Source organism: Triplophysa rosa, linkage group LG22 (genome assembly GCF_024868665.1).
Source record: "Triplophysa rosa linkage group LG22, Trosa_1v2, whole genome shotgun sequence".
Taxonomy (NCBI): Eukaryota; Metazoa; Chordata; class Actinopteri; order Cypriniformes; family Nemacheilidae; genus Triplophysa; species Triplophysa rosa.
Genome location: NC_079911.1, coordinates 12,849,688 through 12,874,385, shown reverse-complemented (window position 1 = coordinate 12,874,385; position 24,698 = coordinate 12,849,688). Strand labels below are relative to the sequence as shown.

General features: G+C 36.0%; 1 long non-coding RNA gene across 11 annotated transcripts in view; it reads left to right on the top strand.

The window, feature by feature from the left end:
- The window catches only part of LOC130545850 (uncharacterized), a 46,222-nt gene extending 26,245 nt beyond the window's left edge, over positions 1-19,977 (top strand). For 7 of the 11 annotated variants that reach the window (XR_008961717.1, XR_008961714.1, XR_008961719.1 and 4 more), the window contains 2 exons: positions 4,616-4,719; positions 7,402-19,977. This is a non-coding gene — a long non-coding RNA (uncharacterized LOC130545850). The other 4 variants (XR_008961713.1, XR_008961710.1, XR_008961718.1 and 1 more) reach the window with 4 other exon arrangements.
- The last annotated feature ends 4,721 nt before the right edge of the window (positions 19,978-24,698 follow it).

The window sequence follows — 24,698 nt, the reverse complement described above, 5'->3', positions numbered from 1 at the left end:
GAAAAGACTTTTCTGAGAAATTCTGTCATCATTTACTCACCCTTTATTTCAAACCTGTATGACTTTCTTTCTTCACAAAACACAAAAGAAGATATTTAGGAGAAAATTGGTAACCAAACAGTAGTGACACTCATTCACTTCTACTGTATTATATGGACACAAAACCAATGCAAGTGAATGGGTGCCAGTTAACAACATTCTTCAAAATATCTTTTTTATTTTTGTGTTCTGCAGAAGAAAGAAAATCGTACAGGTTTAAGATGAAAAGAGGGTGAGGAAATGATGACAGAATGTTCATTTCTGGGTGAACTATCCCTTTAAAAAGTAAAAAAAGTTTTTAAAAAAAGTGCTGGAAAGGCTTCAGAGAGCTGAACTCGTCTCCCGTGGTTTTACTGAAGGTACACCTTTGACGAGATCTCTTAAATGTAATTGCTGGTAAACGCCGCCCTGAGGGACAGCTGGGTCAGTGCTGGTAAAGGCAGTGGACTGTGGTGGCTGAACATTTTGCCAAATGGAAATTTTCCATGTCCATAGAAAAAAAGGTCGCAAGTCGTCTGGTTATTCATCCGTCATGTTAGATGACCACTATTGTGGTTAGGCAGGTAGTCTTCCCTCTAGAATTATGAATATGTCACAAAGTCATGATTACATGTGTACAACTCTATAAAACTCTAGCTCTCGTCGGTGTTCCGAGCTGTTAGGTTCAGGATCGGCTATAACGTCAGACAAATGACTAAGGAGAATTAGTCAGAATCGCGAGCAATGCGACATTGTGTGATTTTTTTCAGTCTTCATAAATGAGTGATTGTTGGGGTCCGTTATATGGGGTTTGTGGTTTAGCTCCGTCTATTCAGCACGTGCAGCTGGATGACGGGTGAATCGTGTTCACAGATGTCTGGAGATAAAAGATACCTTTGAAAACAGATAAGGCATTTGTAAGTGGACCTGAATGCAGTGATTTAGTCTTGACATTACTCAGCACTTTCTTGTGACCGTTTGAAACTGACTCACCCCTCCGAGCAGAATGATGTGTTTGTATCGGGGATGGGCATGAATGTGTCTCCTTTTTGGCACTCTTTAATAAAACGCTTTGATCTTGTGATTTAAAGCTGCACTCTGTCTGAATAAAAGACATTCCTGTCTACCATCCTGACATCCTTTAAACAAATGTCTGGTTTAAAAACCGAACAGAATCTATAGAGAAGAAAAGCAGTAGGATGCTTTAAAGAAAAAAAAACAGTGGAATGCAATGTGCTGTTGCTATGTGTCCAAACAGTCTTTGTGATTGGACAGAACAAATTCGGTATTTTCAAGTTCGTCCAATGAAAACACAGCTGTTCTGGCCGGTCCCCGTCACCCCTCCCTTTTCTCCACTGCCAGCTTTTCTTGGACCGATTTGTTGTCCATATTAGGTCTGATTTGGTCAAATCCCCTCCCATGCCCTCAACTATTGTATCAAGCACTAATGTACTTTTATCTCCGGCAGCAAGATGCTTTTTCAGCATATGTACAGTAAATGAATTAAAGATGATGTCATTGGCCCATGTCATCAATATATTAATTGGATTAGCCACCTGTCAGCAATTTTACAGTAACCCCGCTCCTCTGTATGATCAGTGGATATTAAACACTTATTTTCGATCATGCGATGCAATTGCAGTAATTTATGTGTATGCATGAAATGGTCAAAAATACAAAAGATTTAAAAACATGCAAATGCATTGATACTGAGGTAACAGTTATCGGTTTTTAATATTTGCACAATAATTACTAAATGCTTACTGAAGATTCAAATCTAGCATGGTTTATGAAGATGTATAGCAGTAAAATAATCTTAATTAAATTTGTTGTCACTTTATTATAAATACATTACAAAAGTATTTATTTCTTTAAAAAAAATCACTGTTTAGCTTTTTTATTATATCTTTTAAAAGAACATTTAAATTAAGCGCAAATCCATTTACTGCAATTTCTGTTAAACGAAAGCTTTTAACTTACTGTTAACTATTTAATTTTATTCACCTACGGATTTTTTCCTGGTCTGCTCTTTCACATAAACATTAAACAAAATGTCTAGTGACTTTAATAATATAAATGAAAGCCTGCTTGTTTGTCAAAAGTATATCAGCTTTATATCTGCTGAACATTAACGCTGACACAGTTTCAAGTAACCTTTGAAATGTTTTCATAAGAATATTCCAGTATGTCTTCCCTTCCCAGACCTTTTTTATCCTATATTGCATTTAACCACCCCTCTTCCCAGCAAAGGTATAATCAGAAAAAATCCATGTCATTTCAGTTAAAGAGTCTTTTGTGAGAAAGTGAGGAATAAATCTTCAGATATTTCAAGCATTTGTGACTCACTGGAATTATCTAGATGTCTGATCTTGCCCCCCACTGTTTGAATTGTAATGGAATTTGACCAAATGTCATTCAAAGGTTCACAGATCTTTCTGGTAAGGGTTAAACATTCAAACAATACTTTTATAAGGACAGTCTTTTGTTGCAACATGCATGCAATCTGTTTGATAAAAAAACAAATATACAGATCATGTGATGTCTAATGTCTAAAAAAACATTAGAAAAAAGAAGTCAGTTTGCAAAATATTGATTGAGAAGATTCGGCTGTGTTTTTGTCTCTAGCCAGTCTATCAGAGACCAGTAAGTTCATGTAATTAGTTTACATAAGTACTTGTTCTTAAGTGAACACAACACACACTCTCACTCTCTCTCTTTCGGTCTCTCTTCTGATTTAATGCAGAAATCCTTTTCAATTACTAGGACAAAACATGCAAAAATGTACAGAGATAAATAGAAACGTAAAACAAATGTTTGAGGTGCACAGAACATGCCTGTGCAAAACAAGAAGTGTCATTCGTTTTAGTCATGGTTTATCAGCGTGTATGCTTTGAGTCAGAGAGCTCTCATGATTCCTTCTCAATATCCTTTAATTTATTCTAACTGTTTCATTAAAAAAACCCAGGTAATTCTGATATTGCATTATGTATTGCACAAACAGTTTTGACAGTGCATGTTTTGCAAACCAAATGATTATTTAGAAACCTCACAGAATATATGGCAAAGTGCAGCACGAGTTTACAGAATCCTGTAATCAGAATCATGTTAAATATTGAAAAATTACATGAAATGTTTGAATTAATCAGTCAACAAATGTTAAAATGACTTGACAAAGACTTAATGTAACAATAATTGTTACTGATTATACAATTAAAATGTTTTTAAAGATCAAGCTTCATTTAAAACAGAGTTTTTAAAATGATTTAGACTGTAAAGAATTCTATTAATAAACAAACCACTGGGGTGAGTTAATAAAATAATCTCTGTGACAAAATGTGTTTGAAATATAATTTAAGCAGTGATGTGGTTATTATTTCATAGAAATAGCATTGATTGTATGTATTTATTAGATTTATTAGATATTCGTTTTTAAATAGCAGAGGCATGAAATCTGTCTATTTCTTTAGTAAACAGTCAAATAGTTTTTCTTGAAGTGTTTCATTTTTTTTATTGGTTTAGCCATTTATTTGTATAGATGAAATAATTTTTTATTAGAATTTAATGTTACATGTGTTCGATGTATTGTTAAATACTTAAAACAAATTTATAAACTGTATATTAGATTATTATTTCAAACAAACATTTCCAATGCAAAAAATCACTGGATTTATTATGAGGTGTTCATTACTGGCAAATTTATCTCAGTATAAACAAAATAATAGTTTATTTCTCTTTACCTGCTGTCAGAGTAGTATATAAATAATTTTTCTAAATGTTAATTTATGTTTTGGACTTCTGTAAAACCTTTAAAAGATACTAACATGTTACTCTGAATAACCCATCGAGTCTTTTCTTAAAATATGATCAACCGTGTAATACAATCATTCAATACTTAGAAATACTATTATTCTATTGTAATTAATGCTAATTGTATTATCTGAATTAGATTTTCGTTTACTTACATTTTCATAGATCATATATAATAATAATTCTTTAGTCTGTATTTTTAGCTTGGGGGAATAACAGTAATTTCACTGTTTTTCTCTTAATTTTCTGATCGGCCAAATGTTCTAAATTATTATAACTATTGATTGCTATAAATTGCTGTACTATATTAAGTATTTTACTAAGTAAATTACTGTACTTTACTAAGTTAATAACTTTTCTAAGCTCTCCTTCCTCATACTTATATTGTTATTTCTTTAAAACATCGCCACCAGAAAAATCCACTGTTCTATAAATCTTTGATTCATAGCCCAGGAATCTCTGCTTGTGTTCATTGAAACAGAAGGGCTTTCAATAGGTTATTAGTAATAACAAGAATGTCACAGTTTGTCAGTGATCCATAGTTTTGTTAAAAGAATTTACTACAAAGAAATTATTCAGGTATCAGACCGAAGGATACAGTTCTGCTTCCTGCATCTTTGTCTGCACTCTCATTTTTTAACTAACTGTTGTGTTGTACCTAAAACTAAAGAAAATACACATAATTAAACACACTATTTGTATTTACATTTAGTTAAAATTCTGTCTATTGTCGGACAAAATGTTTTCATCATGATTTATCAGACATCTATGATTTTCCTGTATTTTTCAGATCTCAAAGCTTTTATTTGATGTGTCAGGGATCATCTCTGGACATTCTCCAAACCATTTCTGGACTATTTTCAGTTCCACTGGAAAATAAAGACAAGCATTGAGGTGAGTAAAGTTAGGCACAAACAAATAGATGACACCCTGATAGAAACAAATCATTTTATTATTGTGCATAGTAATGTTTATCCACATCCTTCTATATGTTTGAGTTTATATTTATACGTGAAAGTGACATGACGGGTGCTGATATACAAGTAAAAAAACATCAGTTATTACTTAAATGCAAATAAAAGAGAAAGAGAAATATCACTAGTCTAAGGACTTTTTTTTCTAAAATCATGTTTGTTATTATGTTATGATGTTTTTATTGTGTTTTATTTAGCTGTATTTTATGAGTTATTATGGCTTAGATCAAAACAAAACAACTGCAGTTTGATTGATATTACTAGGAATGCACAATAAAAAATATGATTTTTGAATTTTTTTTAAAACGGAGTTATCTCATTTTGGAACCAAACTCTTCACATATATATATATATATATATATATGATGTATGTATGTATATATATATATATATATATATATACAGTATACAGTATATATATATATATAGCATAGCATTATATGCAGAGTCAATATAAATGTGTCTGCTTTTATATTTGCATTTATATATAACCATAAATATGTGGTATATTGATCTTTTTGTATTAGAAACCTACTAAATCTCCATTATATCATATTTGGTTACCAGATGGAGCATTCAGAGCAACTGTAACTCTAGTTAATCCAGAGGCGGCCATTTTGTGTTTTATCTTCCTCCATTTTGTCAAAGTTGTAGCTGTGGTAGTCTCTCAGTTGAGACGCCCAAACACTAATTCCACATTCATGTGTATTAAATTATAGCGGAAGTGATCCAAATATACTTTAACACACACACTTGAATAAGTTTTGTGCCGTCTTTAAAGTAAGGTGAAGTCAGGCTAAACTTTCAAATGAAATATGCTGTTCTTTTTTCTGGTGTCACAAGTATATAAAAAATATATTTACAAAATTTTAAACACATTTGCTAATGAGATCTTAATGAAGTTCATTTATATTGCCTTTTTTATTCATGTTGTTGAACTGGACCGACGTCTTCAAGTAAGTTGAGCAGAGTTTATTGAGAGGCCAAGTCACCGTTATGACTGTTGACAATAAACAATAGACTTAAATGTCTCTACTAGTAATAGTTTAATAGTTTTGTGCTAAACTGCACATTAAAAAATAAAACAATGCAATGAGTCCTTACCAGTCATAGTAAAGTTGTGCTTGTGTGTGTGTGAGACATTGAGATAAAGAGATTGTAGAATGTGTTTTGAAGTTCATGTAAGTTTAATAGTGTGAACTTTAGTGTGTTATAAAGAAAAATGAGAGACTGTGTGTGCGTAGGTTGTAATGTGAAAGGATGCAGGACTTAGTCATACATCTAAAGTATCTGAACGGCCTTTTAGTTTTGCACCTCACCTGTGGATCAGGTGTATTCTGACACACAATATGTTTTTGTATATAAAATGACACACTTGTCTCAAATGTTGTCTTTCATTTCACCGTGAATAACTCTGGTGTTATACTGGTGTTGTAGTAGAAGCATATATGGTGAATTGCTGTGATGGGAAATAGAGGAAGAAATATGGGTGTTAATAATCAAGCATTTCTGTTTAAATGCTGTCTTGTTAAATAGTATTATAAATCAAATAAAAATATATTTACCATTATGAAGGTACAAAATATTACACTTTAAAATGTTTTAATTTGAGCCTTTTCTTTTAATTAGTCATCAGAAATAAAAAACCTTGGAAATTTTTTGGAAATCATCATTCACTAATACAATGTTTGGTGAGAGACCTTCTTCATGAAATTTTGGATTTACTGAATCTCACACGCCTGTATACCACCACTCATATAGAACATGTTTTGGTAATAAAGATTGAAATAAAAAAGTGCCAAAGTATTTTACAAAGTGATTTTTGCAAATTAATATAGACAAACGCATTGTAGCCTATAGTGGATCGTAAATTGTAAATTGTAGTGAATTACCCACACACAACATCATTTGTCAAAACAGAGTTTATGTGTTCTAAAAAAAACACAAAGAAGATGTTATCTGCACAAAAGAAAAATATGTTATCTGCACAAATGATGACACAGCACTAAAACTACACACTTCACGCACGCAATGTCCAAATGTGTCACAGAGGCCCAGACGTTACGATGGGTGTTTATGCGACTCAGTCATGATGGCTGAAGAAATAACACTACTGCAGACAAACATAATGAGTAAGTTCAGACTGATTGAGTTGCACCCTCCACAAAAAAAGCCAACCACCCCCCAACACACACCCGTACCACCCATCCTGCTTTTTATCATGGATGATTGGGAATTGTGACTCAGCAGGATCTAGACTGGACAGGATCCATCTTTGATCCTAGTTTACTTCCAGTCTGCTTTTCGAAAATGTTTTTGTCTTTTTTCACAACCCCCCCCCCTCGAATGTATTAGCTGTAGCCCTGGGCCCCGGAAGACTCATGCCATCTGTATATTGCCTCACCAGTGTCTGTCAGCATGTTGTGTTTTAACCTCTGATCAAAAAAACCTTCTCTTTGCTGAAAAAAAACCTTTCTCTTGGGCCCATGGGGGGGTTCGCTGATGTGGTTATGAGTGTATCACCCAGTTCCACTCCCCAATGAGCGCATGGTTAGATGGATAACTTGATGGAGTGACTCGGTCTCTCTGTCTCTTCATACAGAACGTCTTTGTGATCATTACCTTCAGTGTGAACATAGTGGAGCAGATGGTGGCCCCTTATTGGGTGAGTAATTCAAGACATTGACTTATATCTGGGGACCCATGAGCAAATGGAAAGGCAAAACATTGTCTGTGTGTCAGTGTGTGTATGCGAGTGTGTGTGTGTGTGGTTATGGTGTGTCAGAGGGCGGGTGGACGTATAGCGGAAAATGAAAGAGTTAAATGAAAGTAAGGAGAGAAAGTAACAGACAAATGTGCCTTTGAGCTTTTTTTGTTCTGTGTTCAGGTCTCTGACTGGGAAAACCCTTCACATGAGGTGTCTACCTACAGTTCCACAAAACATTCATTTCACAGTTTAACTGTGGAAATATGCTTAAAAATACTGCCATTCCTACTGCAGATTACAGGCCACACAAATTCTGACTTTATTTTAAAATTCCATCCATTTGGTTTGCATATGTCAATGGCCTTAATAGACGGCAACTGTTAGTAGGCCCGTATGGTTTATTGACTTATATTGGCGGTGTCACACACATATACTATGCTTGGTCTCCAGCTCAATCATACTGTCCCTCAAACTTAAATTCTTTAAAGTATATAGAGGCCACTAGCTGGGTGGCAGTGTCCATGAGGGGGCCGCTTGAACGGTTACAATTAAATACAGCACATACTGTAACTTTGTGAACATGCATACGTAAAAACTTGTATGAGTTTCTTTCTTCTGCAGAACACAAAAGAAGATATTTTGAGGAAGGTTGGTAACCAAACAACATCAGCCCCCATTGACTTCCATTGTGGGCAAAACCACTTTTTTTTGCCCATAGAAAAAAGAGAGACATTTTTCCACAGAGACATTTTTCTGAATATCTTCTTTTGTGTTACACAGAAGAAAGAAAGTCATACAGGTATTGAATGACATAGGGTGAAAAAAAATATTTTACAGAATTTGTTTAGGTGAACTATCCCTTTGAGGACTAGAAACACCTGAGCGGCCTTATGAAAATATCTCACCTGCCGAATGTATAGTTTGACACTTCTGCTTTAGTCCATATTTAAGTTGCGTCTTTTTTTGTCTATATGAACAATATGTATCCCATGTTGTTCTTGAGTTATTTGTATGTTTATTTCGGAGATGGATTTTTGGGTTGGCTTTTGATGACTGTGCTGGATGGTGATTTGGTTCAGTTGGCTAATGGCTGTAGATCTGTCGTCGTCTCTCTGTCATTGCACTGTGGCGTGTGCCTTCTAATCTGAAGATGACGCCTACCCAGAGTGTTTCATATGCACCACCACTTCACATAAAGATCCCATAATGGCAACGATGACTGTTTGGAATATTGTGAGTGGGTGTGTGTGAGAAAGAGGGAGCGATGCAGAAACAAAGATAGAGAGATGAAGACAGAATGCAACAGGGAGACAATCTGGGTTCTTATTTGACCCTTCGCAAAGCCCGCCCTCTTTTGCTATGTCCAACACCAGCCAAAGCGCTCCCACTGCACTAAAGAATATTTATCGTGAAATCATATTTTTGGGGGGGAATTACGTGTACTTTCAGCCAAAAGCAATAAGAAAGTCTGCAATATGCATTTGAATGATATATTCAGGATGTGAAAGTGACTCGGAATAAAGTTAACAAAATTAAGATCAACGCTCTAGCCTAACTTACTGTGCATGCTGTAACGACATAACATCTGGATAGCGGCATTTGACATGTTTAGGCAATCGGTGAAACTGTGATTATGACCATAAAGATCAAATTTTACCGGTCAAGTCTTCTTGTACGAGTCTGTTTTAAGAAGTCTATATTGTTGTACATTCTGACAACTAAGATTCCACAGTGACATGACTTTTAACTGGGATCATGTTCGTACAGTGTGACAGCCAGCAACAATCGCGAAACCCACATAATGCGCAGCCGGTTAAACTCTGGTATGTTTGTCGGACAAAATGGCGAATAGCATCAGGGGGCGCATAATATCGGCATTATGATTGGTCAGGTCAAGGGTCAATTATGAACAGACGTAGACACTTCCTGTCTGGAGCACCTATGATGACCCGGAAAACTATTCGCGAACCAAAGTTACATTTGGAAATGTATCAATGTCATTGCACTAGAAAATTAAACCGAGAGCATAGATAGCATAGAAGCAAAATATGTCATGAAAAAGACTTAAATTCTAAAAAAACACCTGTTGGATAAAGTAAAAAAAGCTTTAAAAGCAACATAAGTCTTAAAGGGACAGTTCACTCTAGAAAATAAAAATTCTGTTATCATTTACTCACCCTTGAGTTGTTCCAAATCTGCATACATTTCTTTGTTCTGATGAAGACAGAGAAAGATATTTGGAAGAATGCTTGTAACCAAACAGTTCTTGTTAAGCAATTTGTTAAGCATTTTGTCCTACTGTGGTAGTCAATGGTGGCCAAGAACTGTTGGGTTACAAGCATTCTTCCAAATATCTTTCTCATCGGAACAACGACATTTAACAGATTTGGAACAACTTGAGGGTGAGTAAATGAAAACAGAATTTTCATTTTTGGGTGAACTGTCCCTTTAAGAAAACGTCCAGCATCATTTTTTGCTGATACCATGTAGTGCTTTCTTACTGTTGCAATTACAATTCAAACATTTTTAGCCAAAACCAAGTGTCCTAATACCTTATGGCACATCCTTACCTGCAAACCCTACTGTACTTACAGTACTGTACCATATGTTTTTGATGGTGTAAGACTAAACTTCACAGGAAGTAGTATACAGTAAAAACTGGGCTGTTGTGCTTTAATGGACTATTCAATACCATCTGCTATATGTTTTGGTAAAAAAACACACATGCTGTATTGCGTCCAACATCGGACTGTGCTAAGGCTCTCAGATGTAATGTACTCTATTAAGCACTTGTGCTGTGGCAATGGGCATTGGTGTTTAAATGGGGTAATAGGATGCTATAGGTGGGGTTCAACACTGCTGGCTTGTGAACACCTGTCTTCAGGGGCAGCCCCTCTGACAATGCAGAAGAGTCAATCACCCCGGCTATGACTGCAAGACCACACTGAGATTGCATCAGCCCGTTCGGCAACAGCACGGTGTGCTCTTTTAAAAATGCTGATGATATAGGGAATTTCTTACAAATGTGTTTCCAATGAAAAAACAACAACTTTATTTTCCTTACTTTTTGTCCACATGGTGTTTTGACCCAAAATTAAGTAATGGGAATATCAGCAGATTCGTGTTATTTATGGACTTGTTTTTCTCCAGATGTAGTGCAGAGAAATAGAGACGTGTTCGTGGAACTGGTTGTGATTTTAGATGTGTGTTTACGCTGTTATTACTGTTTATCTCGAGATGTCCTGCTGTGGTTTTACCAAGTACAAATGTGGATATTATGCAACTTAAATCTATCTTTGTGTATGTGTGTGTGTGTTTACCAGTTTAACAATCCTTAGGGGATATATTTGTACCCATAAGTGAGATAAATTTGACAACATATTTTTGAGATGTCCTCATTTGTGAAAGTGCTGGATAAATAAAGTAAATGTTTTTAATTTTGTCTTCTGTTAGTGTTAGGTTTGAGTAATGATAATGATAATTTGCTGTGTATAAAAAATGTGTGTGTGTGTGTGTGTGTCATACAGTGTTTTGTATGTGTAAGAGAAAGTTTAGGTAAAATTTGTGTGAGATCCGAAACTAACATGTGCTTGTTAAAAAATTTTTTGTTAAACTTGTCAAAAAGTTGTTATCACGTACACCTGTGTGTACATGTAAATGTTCATAGATATGGAGATAAAAAGCTAAACTAGTCTTTAGAATGATAAGAAAGGCTTTCGTTAAAAAGGAAATAAAATGAGGAGGGTGTTTCTGAGAAATCGTCATCACAAGAAATCCACTCCGTTTTAGTTTTTAGAGAGTAAGTTGTTTTTTACTATGTTACCCAGAGTTCTTCAGTCTACCCATTAAAGGCCTTTAACCCACTCCCTCATTTTTCTCACAGACACCAAACATTTATTTTACAGCTTCTTTTAGTAATTCTTTTCGCAAGTAAAATTGTTTTTCTTTGTCTTTCATAATCCTAAATATTTTTAGCAGAGGATCCCAAACTATACATTGAGTCATCTTACATGTTTACATTTTCTAGTTTTTACACCCAGCGCATAAATAATACACAGAGAACGCTGACATTTATGCTACATTTATCCAAACATCGTTTCATCAAAGACAAATAAAACATTGTTATTTCTGGAATATTCATGTCATCGTGGTACAATTTCGACAGTAATAAATATTTCGTTTTTAGTCATAACCCAACGAAAGGCATGCGAGTCTTTCTGTTCCTGGATTGTGTGTTACAGTATGCTTTATGACACGAATGTTAATGTTTATCCACTTTTACAACCTTCTGCTTATGAAATTTATTGTCATGCTTTGCTCCTGTTTTACCCCCTTTGATTTAATAGCTGTGTGGTCTTATTACTCTGGTGTGAAAATAGCTCTTAATAATGAATGCACTTTATTCAGGTGCTCAACAACTCTGCACACCTTTTTTTAGTGGAGTGGTTGTGTAGTTATTTCATTATTGAGTAAAGTGAGTCCCAGCACAATGTTCGACTCATGGGCACATTTATAGCATCATTTCAGAAATAAAAGGCATGTGGTGAGAAGAACGTTGTGTATTTTGAAAAGTTTAATGATGCGGGAAATATGTAGGGTGGACTTCAGTGTATCTCTTAATTTATATGACAGACAGAAAACTGTGCATTGATTTTCCGCGTAAAAAATATACAAATGTATGTTAAAATAATATTAAATTATGCATTTTAAAGACATTGTAGACACATTTTAATATCTGTTGCATGTTTGTGTGCAGTACATACAGTCGTAAGTTATGTTTTTTATTTCATAAGAAGCCTTGCATCTGAATTTAATATGATGTGTTCTTTTGTATAATTAAAACAATTCTATGTAGATTAAGTTGCTATATTTATCATGACATTACATATTTTGAAACATTTTGCATGTTTGGAAAGAAATATTTAGACCGAAGGTCTGTATATGTGAAGTCTAAAATGACTCGGTAGTATTTTACGTTAGCTCGACTTCATTACTGATGCAAATGTGGGGAACACTTTCAGTTCTCTTTCCCTCAGAATGAAACTGTATAAATTCTTCATTTCTTTTGTAGGGAAACTGTGGCTTCATTCACACATGTGACACATGGCTAAACATTAAATGATGGCTGAATATGTAACAAACTGGATATTGACCCTAAAAATGGAGAGAAACATTTGGACTTTATAGCACATGATAAACAACATGCAAGTCATAGATTATGTAACCTATTTATCGTTTATAATAAAATGATAAAAATGACATATATTGTAATACTAATTAAGTGTATTTATTATAACTATAGTACCTTCCACAAATGTGTTTCTTAACAAGGCTGTGTATATGTCATTTTTTATTTATTTAGGGTTTATTTGGTGCTTTTTATTCATTAAGTTATTTGATGAAGGTACAGTCAATGCAAAGATGCAGCATTTATGTCTGTGTTATACACTGTTCATATGCACATTCACTGTTCAAATGACAAAAAATACATTCAATACAATCCAGTATTGTACTATTTTTATTTTATTTTACTAAACTTTAATTTTACACAAGGACACAATCTTATGAAAAGACATTACAGAAAAAATGCCAATAAATATTTATAAGAAAAAGATTTGAAGCATCCTATATGTGTGACATTGGACACAGACAGACATTTTAAGTGTTTTTGTTTCCTCTGCCAAGAATTTTAAATATACATGTGGCTCATGGTTTCTTTAGGTATTGCATTTCATGACCAGGTCAATGGTTTTAAATGGAGTGACCCAGAATATTTTTTTTAAATGAAGAGTAAACATGCAGTTACATGATGGATGCCGGTTTTCAATGTGTGCTATACATTTATGTTTATTAATATATGGAGCATAACTTGATTTAAATGAGATAAGGCAGTCCTCAAACTTTCATTTTGGACATTAATGGGAAAATCAAGGACATGTCATTAAATCATGCAACTTTGGAGAGCTGTAGATACCTTTACATGTAGTGTTCCGTATGCGATATATAATTGTAGTATGTATATAATTGCATTTAAGTATAAACGTTTTCTAATAAATAGATGCTATGTGATTTTAAAGTTATAGTTGTGGGTGTGACTGGAATGTGTCTTTTTGTGTACACGTAACTGTTTATACTAAAAACATATTTGTCCATAACTTTATGATAACTGCTTTTATACAGATGATTTTATGGTATGGTTTTCTTGTTATAGTGAAAAGGTGTTTTATTACTGGCGTTGTGAAAACGTTACACAACTGTTCTTTTGAGGTGGGACTTTTACAGTGTTGATGACATTTTTTACATTTTAGTGGAACCTTATATGCGCTAAAGAGTTATTGTATGCTTTGTGTGATGTCATCATTTAGATTGAGTTTTATTCAGTGAACAGTGAAAAGTGGGGTGCTACAAGGGTCAATTCATATTTCATGTCTAAAACCGCACGGAAAACGCTTCTCATGTCTACATTTAAAATAACGAATATGCGTGCGGAAAAGACGTGAAATGTGAATCAGGCTTAAGACTCCTTCAATGCAAAGTACACCCAAAAATTCACCCTCATGTCATTCAATATCTGTATATGACTCTTTCTTTTGTAAATCAAAAAAGATATTTTGAGAAATGTCTCAGTGGTTGTGTGTCTGTACAATGGAAATCAGTTGTGGCCGGTTACAAACATTCTTAAAAAAATGTCCTTTTGTGTTCTGCAGAAGAAAGAAAGTAAATAAAACATTTTTCATTTTTGGCTGAACTTTTCCTTTAATATTTTACAAAGTATGAGAAAACAAAACATGGAAAACAGGCCATTAACCAGATTTTGGTTCACTCAGTGTGAATTATCATCATACTGTACATTTTTTGACCTGACCATTGTCCTGCTCCCCGAAAGGCTTTGATTTCCTGCTAAAGCTGTTGCTTTGTCTCACACGGAGCGTGGCTTATTGTTCTGTCTTACATTAAAGCTATTTATTGTTGTTATTTCCTGATTTGTGTGCTAATCGTCTGCAAGATCTCAGAACTAATGCCTTTGCCATGGGCAGCCGTGCATGCTTGTAGATATTTAACAGGTTCGTCTATACAGTCCAGCTTTCATGTGGTGTTGTGTTAAGAAGAAAGCTGAAAAAAGTGCGGTCCTAATACGTGTCCGTGTATTGTGTGTTGCGTAGATAAATCATACTGAAACAGTCTGTGGTCACAACTCAGTTAACCCCTCCCATTGATGATGTTACATCAATACCGTTGATTGGTTAACACAGAGCAGTTGTTTTCATTCAAAAACGACTTGGGTGCGTGGCTCATTTTGCATCTCTATTCAAATACGGATTACTTTAAGAGATCTGAGCATATGTTTCCTCTGTTGAAGATCTGTATTGATAGTCATGGGCTCGGTATATGAGCATAGAGAACTAGCTTTGGGCTGTTTTAAGTGAATGGCTAGCTGAGGAACAGTACATGTGCCTTTTATCCACACACCAGAATACATTTCCATCTGACAGCATTTCCTGCGGTTGAGCAGTGAATGGTCACATTATCAGAACAATGCATATGCAGATGAGCTGTTTTTTATTAAGAACAGTAAGACACAAGACACAATAGACGTTCTTTAAAAAAGTGAGAGGAAGAAGAAATCAAATCAATCTGAAGCATGGCCTATTTAAGATTTGTCCATACCAATGCTAATACATACAGTGCCATTTCTGGCACGCTCATTCACTGTTGTTCCGTGTAATTAAGCTAAAAATGGTGATCATAAATGATGAATTATTTTGCTGTCGGTTTCTTGGCATGGAGGACAAAGTCACCTGTTAAACGGGCATGATTAGACAAAGACTGCATTGAGTTGATGGTGTCATTTCCAGCTCAGATGCTCAGGGTCTCCGTGGATGGTGGCTGTGTGCTGATCGAAGCTTGTCTTACTAATACTGACTGTAATAATGTAATCAGCCCTTTATTCCTGGTATCAGTATTTGTGGGAAGACACTGGCACAGTCACAAGGTGACTAATACACACTTTGCTAGTCTTTTTTTTAAGTTACACAGAATGGCAGAAGGAATAAAGAAACACATTTTTAAAGGGACAGTTCTCCTAAAAATGTAAATTCCATTTTTCTATACAATGTGAATAGTGATCAGGTGGTTACCAAAATTTGCCATAAACATTCGGAATGTTCCATGTGAAGTCATTTCACACAGACGGCTTTAGAGTCCCCTGTTTACCATTTGCATTCATTGTATACCAAAGAACTTTCCTTTTGTGCTTTAAGGAAGAACCAAAACGAGACAGTTGTGGAATAACAAATGGGACTGGAAACAAAATGAAACAAAACTATTGTTTTAAAAATGTACACAAGTCATTTCCTCTGACCCATTAACATTCTCTGCACATTAAGAGAGAATGAGTAGGATCGATCAATGGCTTGTTTCATTAGAAGTGAGGTGACCGCTTGATCTGTTACCGCTGTGTCCGTGACTTGCTCAAGGTCTTTTGTCATACTTGTGTAGCTTTGCGAGTCATTGCAGACCCAACCAGCCACGAATCTGAGTCATGGGCCTGTTTTACTGGCCTGTCACAGGTAGACGTGTTTAAACTGAACAGGGGGCCATTGCAAGGAATTTGGTTAAAGAAAGAAAACTGGGGGATTTTTGGCTCCTTGTGACTGTGAACTGTTTTTGCACACAGAGGTGAGAAATAAGCATGGCATGCACCTAAGTGTGGAGAGAAATGATGACATTTGCATTGGAGTGTACAGGTGTTTTAACTGCGAGCTGGAGTTAACAGTGTGTCCTGAATAGTTTGAGAGAAAACAGAACTCAAGCTACTTCACAGTATGTTTTGTACATCATGGAGAAAGTCAACGGCATTGAGCTGTAGACAAGTTGTTTTGAAATCATTCTTGTGTGTGTGTTATAAATTGCATTTGAGTTTCTAGTTAGGGCAGGGGTGTTGTAAAGCTTTTTCACACGTTAGTGCATTTAAATTAGAAACCCATTTCATCATATATGTGTAAGACAGGGTTTACAACCTGAGAAGTTTACATTTGTGTGTTTCTCTACCTGGAAAAATCTTAGATCTTACAAAACCTTGGTAATTTCTGTAGTGAATATTCGTTGTCTAATAGCTATAACCATTGTGTATCTTCAAACTGGCTTGCAATAGTCTGAATTATAAGTGAGTCAGTTGTTGTCATTAAATCTGTCAAAAAGATTCAGAAACAGCTTGAATAGCTCATATAGTGAATTTGAATCATTTTGACATATTCACTATTAAGGTCATAGATTAGTCAAGAAAATGTGTTTGTAAAAACTGTCTGAACCTTGGTGTTGACTACTTTCATTTGTTGCTGTAGTGTGCCAGTATCTTGAGTTTGGCATTGAGGGAATGCATATTACAAAAACTCCCCTTAAAGGTACGGTTCACCCAAAAATGACCTGCATACATTTTGATTGTTCCACTGAACATAAAAGAAGATATTTGTAAGAATGTTTGTAACCGTGCAGTTCTGGGGCACTATTGACTACCATAGCAGGAAACAACACTACTATGGTAGTAAATGGTGCCCCAGAGCATTTTGGTTTCCTACATGATTCTAAATATCTTATTTTGTGTTAATCAGAACAAAGACATTTATACAGATGTGAAACAACATGAGGGTGAGTAAATGATGACAGAATGTTCATTATTCGTTTCTGACATCTGTCTCACCAGTTTAACCCTCAAAACGTTTGCAACAAGTGATAAATAAATTGAAACGAATGAATAAAAAACAATAACCATCATCAGAGCTTTTCTCTCGCAACGTCAATGGTGAGAATGAATATCATAATTCATAAAGTATAAATAATCCATGCACCTTTGAGGATTAATCTATAGTCAATAATATTGTATTGATCCGCTTTGATTGCTGTGTGTCTTTTGGGTAGTGAAGTCTTTAGGTCAGGGTTAGTTGGTTAAACAGCATCCTGCCCAAGGTAAGCACGGTTTACCCGCAGACCTGCAATTCACCGGATAACTCACCTACAGCTGCTTCACTGTATGACTGTACACACTGCACCGTTCCTGTGCGGTTTCTAGCTCCGTAGGTGTGTGAAAGTGTTTGTCGTGCATGCCTGGATGTTGTCTAATAAAATGACATGCGATTGTGTGAGCTGGTGAGAATGAATATTATGTCTTAACTTCAAAAACAATCTGTAGAATTGTACTGTAGAACTGTAGAACAACGCTGTAGAATGTCAATAATGACATTTGTATTTACGATTGAATCATTTATTCTTCGAATCGTTTTAAAAAGTGGAAGGTGTTCTCAACGCAAGAATCTTGATGCTTGTGTTGTGATGATATATGTACGCGAATACATCTGTCGCTGCAGAATGTGTGAGCATTTCCGTTTCAAAACTCTTGTTTTTAATCATCGCTCAATGTCTCATGAAATAGCAGTCCGATTGCACGGAACTATATCTGCGCGCTGCGTGGCCGCAAGTGCGTCAATATTGGATGCCGCTTTGACGTTTAAATATCCTGTTTACTTGTTTGCACACTTTCCCTGATCAGGAAATCGATCTTGATTGGTCAGGTTGCTAAAACAATACCATCTGTGGCCTCTTTTGACATTTGCCCTGCGGTGGCTCAGATTATATTTACAGTTATATAAACTAGCCAGGGTTTTAGGGACCGTGTTAAAAGTGCCAACGTTTTACGATTAAGAGGAAGGGGAAGGGCATTTCAGGGTAGATTGTGGCAAAACCAGCTAGACACCCCAGCTTTCCTTCTTCCGCTGGCCTGGCCAAAAGCAGCTCTGCCTGGCCTTGCCCACACAGTCATCCCGGGCATGTTTGGTCCTTCAGTGATTCAACAGGCCGTCCACCCATAGTCAGAGATGTGGTGTGTGCGTTCCCGCGTAATCAAAGCTTGCTTTGAGGATGTCTGGCGGCTCTCTCGTGCCTAAGCTTGTTGCGTGAGCACACAAAAAGCGTTGTTTACGTCAGTCACTTTTTCATGTGTTTACGGATGTGTAATACTTAGTGGACTACCTACAAAGGCAGCATTTTAAGACACAGTTCCATAAAATGTCAAATGTATTATTTTATGCGGTATTCACCCCAAAATGTAAATTCGGTTATCATTTACATCATTTCAAACCTGCCGAACACAAAAGAAGATATTTTGAAGAGAGTTGGTAACCGAACAGCGGCGGTTGACTTGCTTTGGTTTTATTGTCAGCAATTTGATGTTTCTGTGAAGTGCACTATTTCCAAATAATACACTACCTTTTTTGGGCTGATTTTGGGCTTGGATCTCGATTCCCTTTATTTTGGCCTTTGCTCTTCTTTTCACAGCTTGAGAATTTGCAAGGATGCGAATATCAGGGCACATTAGTAAACACTTCAATATTTATTTTCAGTGGGATTTGTGAGTTTGCCTGCCAACCTGCTTTATGAATGTGTATGTTTGTGCGTCGAGCTGACCAGCGTCTAGTCGGCGATGTGTGCAGCTGTGAAGTGGCTTGTGTAAGTTTGCTATAATTAGTCCGTTTTTTCCCCCTGTGAGCCAACATGGAAACCCAAAGGGGCAGAGATCAGTATTCCCTGTCTCCAAGTCTCGTGCTGATAAGTCTTTTCCTAAATAAGAGTGATCTCACCCTTATTCTGCTTTCCTGTTCTGCTATCCTTTGTTTAGTTTTTTTTCATTGTTTCTGAGTTTAAACATTGGGCTGGCACAGCTGGTGTATAAGCAAGAATGAGCGTGAGCACGTAAGTCTAGTGTGTGTGTGTGTGTGTGTGTGTGTGTGTGTGTGTGTGTGTGATTAATGCCCGGAGTTCGGGGATCTCCATTCAGGATGAGTTCTCATGGTTTTCTCATGAGGTCATTGGGAAAGATCCTCATATAAACTGGAGTGAGTTTTAACTGACATTAGGAGCCAGACCAGAGGTGTGCCGCAGTGCAGTTATCAATTCCTCCACAGACCGTTACCTTTATTTGTACTCACTCCAGTTAAAATAAATGCTGTGAGTGATTAGGGCGTAAAGATTTAATTGCCCTACACTAAATAAAAAAGCTCAGAACGCAGTTAAACTGAAAAGGGATAAGTAAAGCACATCAAGGCCACGTCATTAGTGTGTATATGTAGATGTGACTGTGTGCGGTTGTGTGTGAGAAGCTGTAAATGTGTTCAACAGCCATTGATGTGTGAGGTTTACGCTCTTTATTTCAAGACGGCTGTTCTTATTACCTGGCGACCATGGTCCCTCCTATTTTTTTTTATTGTTGTTGAGCAAAACTCATTTCATTTGGGCTGACACTGTGGTCACTTGAGCACAAACAGGGAACTTTAGACTTTATGTTGCGTTTAACATCTAGACTGTATGTAATACTGTATGCTGCTATTATTTTTCTTTTTTACAAATACAAAACTTAAAGGGATAGTTCACACAAATATGATAATTCTGTTATCGTTTACTCACTTTCTTTCTTTTGCAGAACACAAAAGAAGATATTTTGAAGAATGTTGATGACCAAACAACAGCAGTACCCTTTCACTTGCATTGATTTTGTGTCTATACAAAAGTGAATGGGTACCACCATTGTTTGGTTACCAACATTCTTCAAAATATCTTCTTTTGTGTTCTGCTGAAGCAATAAAGATAATGTGACATCACAAAATAAGACAAATAATTAGATAAAAAAATACATGTGGGCTTCTGTATGAGCGGCTATGACTCATTTATATTTTCAGTATTCATTATATTTTTCCATATTTAAAATCTCTAGACGTCCATTCGCTTACATTTAATTCTAGCTTTTCTCACATATTTTTAGCCTGCCTTCCGAACTGATGTTTTGCATGGGGGCGACATCAGAAATGTGCTGTCGTGCACGCTCGCAACATATCGGTCGGCGGCTTTAGAGGGGACCTGAGGTCAGAGGTCACCTGTGACTCAAGGCTTGTGGAATTCAGTCTCAAGGAAATGAATAGCGCTGAGGAAAAAATAAGAGACAGAAATCGTAACTGCTACAGGAAATGATAGCTCATTAGAATGTTGTAAGACGGTGACTGCAAATTATTAACTGTTTTATAGAGGGACAAAAAAACGAAAAGGAAGTGTGGACCTGTTTACTTCTGTTGTTCACTGGGGAACACAGAAGCACAAATGTTTGTAAGCTTCCTGTCTGCTGATCCCATGGTTGTGCTCGCATGATGTTTCTTCTGAGTAAGGTTTAGTCACCATTCCAAAGACTGCAGTTTCTAAAACACAAGTGTTGACAGGTAATTCAGTTCATGGTGCAACAAGACCTCATTCTGTTCCTGCATCCATTAAACCGATTCATGTAACCTACATTCAGAAATGGGATTTTTGCTGCTTGCTCAGTTAAAAAAAGGTAGATTCAAACAATATGTGCAACACGTTTATTGTTGTCAATTTTACAGTCAGTTGTTGATTTTATATTCGATTTTATTGTATGGTGAATACTTGTTGTGTATGTGAATGTGTATTGAAAGATTGTTCTAATTTTCTGAATTTCGGGTTACCGTTGTGGTCTTCCTGTAGCTCTGGTATGAACATATTCTGATAAAATGTATATCTTCAATGCATATTGTTCTGGATCAAAATGTGTGCAAATATGAATGAAAATATAAACAGCGTTTGCTTAAACTGAGAAAGGGATAATGAAGATTGTCCTGTACGCTGCTTTAGGTAAAGTGCATCACTTCAACACTACACATTTCATGTTATTGTTTCATTTTATGTCTAAAAACATTACTATTAGCATACTGCCGTGTGCTAGTGTTAGCTAGAGCTAAACTGCAGTTGATTTAGTTGGGTTAGATTTGATCTGGCTAATTTATTGAGTTTACTCATTTCCGTTGTTTGCACTTTCCAGAGGTGTTTGAGTAGAGTTTACGGTTTAGTTTAATATTAAGAAAACCTTTTTAAATGTGTGGAACCACTGTCCACGATTGAATTGATCTGAGCCCAAAAATATTGTTTTGCTTGTACCCGCACACTAATCTGTTTTGCTAATCATTACTCTCCTCCTGCATCATCCTTTACCCAATAATACAGTTTGTCATACTGTCATGGAGAGCTACTTTTCCCATATTTCCTTCGGCTTTTGTTGACGTTAGCGTAGACTTAGCGCTGCCTGAGTCAGAAGCTTATGTGGTCAAACAGGCCAGGAGGAGATGTAGCTCGCGCCATCATGCTCTTGACCGGCATTTCACATCAGCGATGATCGGCATGGATCATCATCATCATCCTTTTCTGCCTGTGTTTGAATCATCTCACATTTCCTGTCACACACTGTGGAGTGAAGTAAACAAGAGAAGGAAGGAGTTTAATCAAATAACATCAGCTGGCCATGTTCAATCACCTGCGAGTAATGGACGTAACATGTCCTCACGTCAACATCGTCCACCAGCACTTAAATGTGACTAATCTCAACTAATCAATATGACAAGACATATAACTGTAAACATTGTAAGGTTTTGACTTGCTGATGATGACTCCTCATTTGTAGGTGTATTTGCCTTCGTGAACTTGCACTGACATTTGCAATGACATATAACAGTATAATTTTGGGTCTTGTCTTGCCTTGTTTTGTATGCTATTTAATTATAATATATATATTTTTAATTACACTATTTTGACAGACAATGTGAGATTAATTGCTGGTTGATTTTAGACACCTTATATTATAGTGAATTTTAATGTAATTTGTAAAGTGCTTTAACAATACAGAGGTACTGTAACACACGCACACAAACACACGTTTACTTATCAATCAAATGAGGACATTCCATAGACTTCTATTGTTTTTATACATAGCTAGTTATAAACACTATAACCTAAACCTAACCCATACCCGAACCCTAAAAGAGAACTTTTGCATTTTTACTATTTTAAAGTGTTTTTACAAATGAGGACGTACCCAAAGGGAGGTTATGCTCGTATTTGGTAGGTTTTGCTCACTTTTGGGTACCAATTTGTCCTCAAAATATAGTTAAGTGGGCGCACACACATAAATGTGTGTGTTTGTGCCCAAATCCTGGAAGAATTTGATATAACAAAAAAATACAAAACAACCAATTTGTTCAGTAATTTATTAAGACCGTATTGAGTCTTTAGTCATTTGTTCTTTTAATAACATACAACATAACGATTATTAACAATGAATTAATTATTGCTCCTCAAAATATTTATTATCATAGATGTCACCACATAATTATACCACTTTCTGTACATCAGCAAGTATATGTATGTCTTGTGATTTTATTTGGGTGTTTTACTTGCCTCAGGAGTTCTGTGGAGCAATTTTAATACAGTAAATAAAGCAAATCACACTTTGGTTTACACTTTGTCACTTTTCATTCAAAAAGTGTCATTTAAATCATTTTAATTTACTTTTTTGATTTACACAGTTGCAGCCACAAGTTTAACATTTTGGACAAAATCTTGGATAAAGGGAACAAAAAAGTACACTTTTTAAACATTTTGGAATGAAAATGTACTTTAAGGTAGTGTATTGTGATAATAATGTATCTCTGCTGTTTTGTAAGATCTGTTCATTTATTACATTTACATGATTAAATTATGAATAATGAGCGATTAAAAAAACACTTTTTTTTTACAAAACATGCACCTTAGTAAAATAAAGCCACATGAACACATTCCATCTCTCTATAACGTGTGTTGAAACATCTCTAAATGGATTTTCCTTCCGATTCAGATATGCGCAAGGATTTGTGTTGATACTGTAAATGTTTGCTTTTGTTCTGATAAACTCTTAATTTAAACTTTCAGACTTATTTCTTCTGCCGAAATAATACTTTTAGCAACATAAAAGATTGGGTTTTTCTCCAAAACCATACCAGATATTTTGGGAAATATTTCAAGTACTCACTCTTATTGCCCCTCACTGTACAAATCGCATGGCTTCCATCGTGAACAAAACACATGAGCATTTCCCAAGACATATCACAACACATTTTTCTCATTTAAGAATGTAAATATGACCAGACCATAGAATGCTGACAGTGAATATATATCATTTAGTCCAGAATGTTTTTCCAAAGATATCCCTGCCCCAGAATGTTCCAGAACCGAGGTGAAAATCCTTGTTTTATGGACCTGACATGTAGATGGACCTCATGTTTTAGTAGCGTGCTTCTGACGGTTGGTAGGAGTTTAAGGTCTGACTCGCACGGGCACTGACTCACCATGGCTCATCGGAGGCTCGATTGGAGCCCGCCAAATCTCAAACACAAAGACACAAGTTTGTGATCTGACTCTTTGTTCTACTGGAGGGTGTTTCGCAGTACCTGTTCTGCAAATTCCCGCTGACAAAAAACAAATGAGCGTTTAGATGCCGAGATTAACCCTCAAATGCGCTCATGTTAGCTTCTCTGTGTGTTTACAGTTGGTTAGATTTTGGTATGAGGTGTGTGGGTGTTGGTTTTGATGGTGGATCCTAACGTACTTACTCTCCATTATGAGTCTGCATGTTTTTGCCACTTCTCGTGCTCGAGTTTTGTTGTTTTGATTCTTTATTACATTCAGTTAACCCACATCACGGGTGGATGGTGATAATGTGTTTGGTTAATGATTTAACAAAATGACCGGCATGAGCTCATCTAATGTTTATCTGTAAAAGTTGCACTTTCAGAAAGTGAGCGGGAAGAGTGAATTGTTTGCCCGCGTGTGTGTGAAATGCACAAATAAAAGTTCAAAGAGACTGTTATCGTCCGACCACTCATCACATGACTTTGCGTAAAGTGATAAAACAAAGGCTCAAGCATGTAAAAAAAGAGATTAGTCATAAAAGTTGTCATTTTATCAATATGTGTCACAAAAAAATCTCACTTTTAGTTAAGAAACGTATAGATTGTGTTTAATTTGCTTGATTTATTTGGGAGGGGCCATTGGCCATACCAGGGCAATCTCCTTCTCTTCCTTGCCATGTGATTGTGTGTGTGTGTGTCAGTGGTGGGGGGGTAGCTAGTGGCTAAATCTCATAAAAGGGTTTCCTAATATGGGCCGTCTCTCAAAGAGCCCCTCCTTCCTACTTCAAGTGGGCGGTGTTTTTACTCTCTCTCAACCAGTAATGACGCAGCATGGACTCACTTCCTCATTAATTGGCTGAAACCAGTTCTTACAGGAACCACTGCTGATAAATGTGAGAGTTCTGAGAAATCATTCAT